Source organism: Passer montanus, unplaced genomic scaffold (genome assembly GCF_014805655.1).
Source record: "Passer montanus isolate IOZ18808 unplaced genomic scaffold, ASM1480565v1 scaffold67, whole genome shotgun sequence".
Lineage (NCBI taxonomy): Eukaryota > Metazoa > Chordata > Aves > Passeriformes > Passeridae > Passer > Passer montanus.
Genome location: NW_024371815.1, coordinates 3,392,254 through 3,399,813, shown reverse-complemented (window position 1 = coordinate 3,399,813; position 7,560 = coordinate 3,392,254).

Genomic DNA, 7,560 nt, shown 5'->3' with positions numbered 1-7,560 from the left:
GGTCTCTGACAGCAGAGTCAGGCAGCGGGAGGGGGGAGCGGGGCCCGGGGGAGCGTGGCCGGAGCCGAGGGTAGGGGCTCCGGGGAGACCGGATCAGGAGATGGGGGGAGATGGGGGTACCCGAGAATCGGAGCTGGAGGTAGGCGGCCCGAGGCGCCGCGAGGAGCGCGCCCGCGCTGCCTCACGCCGCCGGGCGCGGCCCCCGCCGCCCCTCCATGCCCCGCCGCGGCTCCGCTCCGCCGGGCGCACGGCCTCCGCAGGCTCTGAGCATCTTCCCCCGCTGCCCAGCCCCTCAAATACTCCAGCCGCGGAGCCTCCCGCAGCGACTCATGCGCAGACGAGCGGCTGCGAGGCACAGGCTCAGCCAGGGATCGCGCCGTAGGGCTGATCCACTCCCGGATCGCAGGCGACAGCAGCAGGAAGCCCAACTTTCCGCTAGTGTGCAGCTCGGGAAGGATCAGACCTAGAGATGAGTTACAGGGATGAGTCTGATCCCTGCGCTGTGCCCAGGCACACTCTGAGTGCACCAGCTGTATCTGGCGCTCCTGAAACCTGTTCGAAATCTGGTGTCTGTGCCCCTTGGCAGGCTTTCCCCCTTCCATCTGAGCGATTGCTTGCTCTTTTCCCCCTACAATGCTTGGCGTGATTGCCCTCTGGGTGTTCACACCTGCACGCTGCTGGCCAGTGAGGGATGTTTCTCGACTCCACTTTGAGTGCTTGGACTCACCAGCTGGTTGAACAAGTACCCACATTAGGGTGATGCTGGCACACTGTGCAAAACTAAAGTCTCTCTCTTTACCATTTTCCAGTTCCACTGATAACACTGTAGTGTGGTGGTCAGAAAGGTTTTCTCTGTTATCACATTCTGGCAAAAGCTGAAAAGACAGACAAGAAAGAGAACAGAAGTTCCCCCCTGCAGCTGTCAGAAATGTAGATCACGTGGCTAATTCCCAAAAATGTCATGAATCTTTGTCTTAGATTTAAAAAAAAAAAAAAAAAAAAAGAAAGAAAGAAAGAAAGAAAAAGAAAAGAGAGAAAAGAGAGAAAAGAGACTAAGTTTTGGTGCATCAAAATACTGGCACAGAAAAAAGCTGCCATGTCTAATCACTGTCACATTTTACAGTTGATCACCAGAACTGACATGAAGAAAAAGGAGAAGAAAAGGTAGCTTTCCTACTATCCAAAATTACTGTTAATATCCTAAGGAAATGCTTTATTGTATAGATTGTCCCTTTAGTGTAGCCTTGTCACGCAAGTGTGACCACTGTGTGAATAACTGTACATAAAACTGCTTGAAAGAGCCTGAAGGCAATGTAGGTTTTGTTGAGCTTTTTTCCCCCAAGAGTAGTTAAAGTTTTGGATCAGGCCCTAATTGAAAAGCTTGCTATGGTAAATTATATGTCTTAAGGAAAGAGCAAAGTAACAAGACATGAGATGTGTTATTTGGAAGTGAACCAGTACAGTACTATTCCTCAGCATGGAAAGAAAATGAATGTTTTCTTTGATCAGAGAGCTGCCATTTCCAAAGTTAAAAATGTGCAGATACATTTGACTGGGCTTATGCTTGATGAACAAAAATCCAATATATATCTGTGTAAGCATTTGAGGGAAAAGAAATCTATAAAAGCATGACAGTACCAGTTTTCTCAGCATTCAATTGTTGCACTTCTATCATCAGAGAGCCAACACTGTTTGGAAAGGGTTGGGAAGAAATGAACCATCATGGGAGAGACTGGCTGTATCCTTACAGAGCAAAGGTTCTGCAATTACTCCCCCTCCCACAGCAGCAATTCTCACAGTTCCTACTGGTCAGAACCCATACATGATCTGCCTCTCATTTAACACTGTCACAAGGTTATGGGGCTTTTGTGTTATCCAGCTGGGAACAGAGGCTGTCTGAGTAGTGGTGTCACTGTTGGGGCTATTTTATATCATCACAAAGACAACCTAGATGTGCTGTTCCCTTACTGGGATAGCTACATGAGAAGCTGTTTCCTCTTGGATGCAGACAGAGGACAACTTCTGTCTCTTTCTTTCTCTCTCCCTTCTACACATACATGCATACATAATTTCTCCCATATGGCCTTTTCAAATTAAGAACAAATTGTTTCTCAAAACTGATGCAAAAAGAAAGAATACATTGAAATAGGACGAGAAAATAACAAGGTGGCAAAAATATGGGAGAAAAATTGTTCTGATTTTTTCAGATGTACAGTGAGCTTTATAGTACCCTGCAACAATATTCTGGGCTCAAAGAACCCAGTAGGGATGACTTTGTTGGATTTCTCCTTTTGCTTTCAGTGGAACTTTGTTAATGTGATGAGTTAAACGTGAACACAACTTCCTGTGGGATGTGAGTCCTCTGCTGACCCTTTCCCATTTACAGGCAGCAACCCTGTAACACCTCATGCCAGACACCTTTCAGTCTTATTTGCAGCTTATGAGGCTGGAAACAGTCACTTACTGAAGGCTCAGACTTGCTGTGGTGGGCTTGCAAATGTGAGCAGTGCCTCCTTAGCCCCTGGAAACACATATACTCCTGCTACCTTTTCACATATAAACAGGCATATGCTTATATAATTTCAAATGCTCACAGCAGCCATACTAAACACATGTATTTTCCCAATCAAGATCTTACAGTATTAATCAAGGATGCTGTTTTGGTGGAAACTAGGGACTGTAGAGACTGCTGCAGTACGATTAAGAAAAGGAAAAATAAAGATGTTCTTGTCAATAATTATCCCTTAATAAACATAGTCCATTTAGTTAACACAGATTAGGTAAGTACTTGAGACTTTTATTCTAGCAGCTGCATCATTCATTAAAGCTACACATTCATCTGTTCTAAATATTGACCACAACTTATTTGATTTAATGGTGAATGGACTGTATTTGTTGGAAAATAGGGTAAGAATCAAATTCCTTTTTTAGTTTCACTCCAGGAGGAGATGTGTCATGCAAATTTCAGTGTACATCAGAACTGCACATAATTCAGCTCTAATCAATGTATTCTGCAAAGGCTAGGAACACATTTAATTTGGTTCTAATTTTAAGAAAGCACCATGAAAGAAGGAAACCTCAAACAAATTATATCAATTAATTTGAAAGTACAGAGAAAAGCAACCCTTTTTCCCTGATTCTCTTATGACAGGTGAAGAGAGGGAAATTAAATTATATTAACCAGTATGGGGGGAAATGGAATGACTCATGGAACTGATGTTACGAAAAGAGCTTTCCACTTCTAGGGCACTTGCTAAAAAGTGACCCATTTCAAAAGTGAGTAAGACTGGCTAATACCCATGAGATTTATCAATATGTCCTGTGAATAGATCTAGTACTGATAGATCCTGACAAGCACAGAGAAATATCTTCTCACTTCCACAGTGACTGCAGGTGTGTTATTGTTTTCACATTACATTCAGCTAATGAAGCTTTAGTGAAGTCAGAGTCCATCAAGTCTTAGCAACAACTTTTTTCTTATTATTCTTTTGTTCTTTTTTTTTTCTCTTTCTTTTCGGAGGCCTATTTTATTAGGATTTGAACTATAGAGCCTTTGAGCAAGCAGGGCTACTACACAAATATATTCTTTCTGGAACAATGAGACAAACAAGCAAGCTGATAGTAGTATTGTGACAAGTGACATCCTGTTAGTCCCTAAAGAAAAGATTCGAAGCCTGACCCATCAGTCTAATGCAATTCTGAAAGACTTCCTGTGGCAGAATTCCAGTAGGCACATTTAACACCTGTGGAATAACTTTGTCCTAAAGATCTTCCTAAAGTGGAACAAAGATAAACTCCACATGTGTAAAGCCCACACATTCCTTCACTAAGCCTCTACTTTTCAGGGGAAAGATTTGGAGCAGAAATATGGAGCTCAGCCATGCTGCAGTACTGCAGACTGAAATTGCTTCAAAATTGCCTAAGTACTATAATGAGGAATCTCAAATTTCAACAGATAATCTTGTAGCTGTATCAAAATCTACACTCACAAAAATCTTTTGAGTCATATTTCTGTTTATGCAAACTAGATATATTCATACAGTCTCCAAAAATTGATCTCAAAATTATTCCAGAAGACAATATTTTATTTTGAAAGATGGAGGGCAACAAAGCTGGTGAAGGGTCTGGCGCACAAATCTTATGACTGGCTGAGGGAGCTGGAGTTGTTTAGCCTGGGAAAATGAGACACATGGAGAAACTCTGCAACCACCAGAAAAGAAGTTGTAGACAGGTGGGGTTCAGTCACTTCTGCCAGGTAACAAGTGACAGGATGAGAGGAAATGGCCTCAAGTTGTACCAGGTGAGGTTTAGATTGGACAGTAGGAATAATTTCTTCACCAACAGGGTTGTCAAGCATTGAAATGGGCTACCCAGGGAAAGGTTGACACTTCATCCCTGGAGGAATTTAAAAGATGTCTAAATGTCTTTTATATGTAGGTGTGGCACTGGGGGATGTGGTTAAGTGGGGACTTGGCAGTCCTGGGTTAACAGCTGTACTCAATGATCTTGAGGGTCATTTCCAGCCTAAGGGATTCCGTGATTTTATTCTTGATATTCTTCATGGAAATGGAAGTGCACAAGTACTGGAAGATGACAGGAAAACAAAAAACATTCACAGAAACTCAGCCAGTTTTAGTTGACATACAATTCTAAAAATAGTTATGTATGGATGTGTCAATGCTTTCTCTTTCTCCCACCAATTCATTTTGCTTTTTTTCCTCTTCCACAATGTGAGGCAGCATGTAGAAGCAGAATTCTGGATTGCAAAATTTGGCTTTGGAATCAAGCTGGTTGGTTGGTTTATTTGTTTGGGTTTTTTTTTTCCTAGAGTGCAATGCAAAAGTGTGAAGGCAAAAATATGCTATTCTACTAAGCAGCAAAATATATTGATTCCAGTGAAGTTTGTGTCAGGAGGTAAACAAACACTAACTAGCTTTTACACCCAGAAGCTTTATAACTATAATGCAAGTCTGAAATATTAATGGAGGAATACTGTTGCCTCAAGCAAGTGGCACAGATACTTGAATCTCTGCCTTTCATAACTCAGGGACAAGTTCTTCAAAATATCCAAAATATGTCTGTTCTTTCCCCAGACTGGCTCTTCAACAGAGTTACTCCTTATTTAATTAAATATTCAGGACTTGGGCTATAACCAGAATTTTTATATTTTGTGAAGGTAGAATTCTTCTGCAGCCTCCAAAAAAATAAAATGGTGAGTGGAATCATATTGACTGTAAGAGCACAGATAGTCACTTACCATTTTCTTGTGTTTTATCTCTTTTTAAGGATTTGGTTATCCATATATTTTTAACCTGACAGGAATAAAGATTAAAGTACTTTTTTAATTATTATTTTTCAGTGCCTCACAAACACAGTAGTTCTTACTAAAAATGCTGTACTACACCAGATTTTTATAAAATTTATCAAAGCTGCAGGCATGGGGATAAAATTCCCAGGAGCCTTTTACTGGCATTTTCAACAAATGTGACAATGTTTAGCACTTTCAGGGGCCAGAAAGAATTAAATGGCATTTTTTCAGAAACTGCTGAGGCAATTTATTTAGTGTTGTGGTGAAGTACCAGGAGCCAACACATGAAAAACCAGCATGAGTTATTTTGCTGTACTATTGAAATTCTCCTTTTCCTGCCTTACTTGTTCAAAATTTCTCCCACATCTTACAAAGATGGTTTGATTCTGTTTTCCCTGAGTCAGTGCAAATCCAGGATAAGTCTCTTAAAGCTACTGGGAAACCAATGCAGTGGAAATGAAAGCAATCAAACATAAGACTGTAAAACAGTATGAAGCTTCTAGGATGAGGCCATTTTGATTATAGTTATTTATTATAGAGAGCACTCTAAGCAAGCACATCAAGAAAAAATTAACCCCACCTTGTGCAGTGGAAGGGCTGATCTGCCAGGGATCTGTGCTGAGCTGCTCAGGGCCAGATGCACAAAGCCCTTTGGATGGTTGCAGAGGAAGGAGCACAAGCACACAGATGAGAGCTCTGCCCTAAGCTGCTTGCTCAGGTGCAGTTTAAGCAGATACTGGATCAAAAGGGCAGAAAAAGCTGGGCTGGACAAGTCACCTTGGTTTGAACTCACACATGACCAGAGTGGCTGCAGCAATGCAGGACAATATTCTTTGGCATTATGGCACTATGCTCTGGGCTCTGAAAATCCCCTCCTACAGGATAGGCACAACTTAACTTCTCATGGACATGCAGCAGACCAGTGCTCACAATTCAGGGTAACAGCTCTGTGTTGTTCACCCTGCCCCAGCCCTTTAACCATCACACATTAACAACATTAATCTTTCTACATCAGGATCTTGCTCGAATCCCTTGGTTTGCCTTTCCCCAGCCCCTCACTGCAGAGATGTTTCTTCACACCCTCACTAACAGGTACAGCTCCTTTTGGTGAAGGTAGCCAATGAGCACCATCTGCCTTGAGGAATAAATAGCCAAGATATTTTCTACAGCAATATCTAGGCACTGTCCTCCCATCACACCCATCCTTTTCCTCTGCCTACCCACCCATCCACCCACCCCCACATCCATCCGCAGGAACATGTTTTTGCAGAAAATACTCTGGCTCAGAGGCAACTCCACTCTAAGAAATGGAATTGGCAGGTAATAAATAGGCCTGCACTATGTTTCTTTCATAGAAACACTCAGGGGCTAAGGCTTTTAAATGTGAACACAGGTTATTATGAGTGCACAGCTATCTTGGAGCCTCTATTATCATGCACCTTTCACTGTGTGTTTCACTGAGTGTATTCAAAAAAAACCCAACACCAAAAAGCCCCTCTTTCAGTAGGGTAAAGAAAGAAAATCAAGAAACTGCCAGGACAAAATTGACACTGTATGATGCAAACTCTGTGCACTGGCATAGCAGGGGTTCCCAGAGCAAGTGAGTTGCTTAGGAACAATAATAACATGGAGCCCCAGTCATCCCCTCCAAATATGCAAGAGAGGCCTAGTCGCCCTCCAGAAGCATAGAAGAGAAATATTTATACCCTCCCTTGAGTCTCACTCTCATCCTTACCTGGGATGGGCTTTCATCTCTTGGACACAGTACAAGTTATTCCCCAGTCCTGCTGGGAACCCCTCCACAAACAAATGCTATCAGAGTCAGTAAGATCTTCAGAAATTCACAGGAATGGGGAAACAAGGCACAAGTGCAAATAATGACTCTCCAAATCCAGTGCTCCTACACCTCCTGCAAGCACCTTTGCCCATCTGTGGGGCAGGCTGCAGGAAGGGTTCTCTTACCCCAACAAAGTGATGGAGTGACCTTGCCCTGGCCTGGGTTTGTGGTGGCAGAGGCTGAGGGACCCCTGGGCTGGACTTCTGACACACAGGGGGTTTTTCTTGCCATGTTTTTTCTTTTGCACGCTGCTGCCTCAAACCTTGGTCTCGTGGAGGAAGACGGGAAGGAAGGTCTTTCACAGAGAGATGGAGAAGAAATGCCACGAGCTCCTTCTCACACAAGGGCTCTGGGAGATGATCTGCAGCTGAAGCTCTCTGTTGTACCTTGCTGCTCACAAGTACCCCAACTCTTA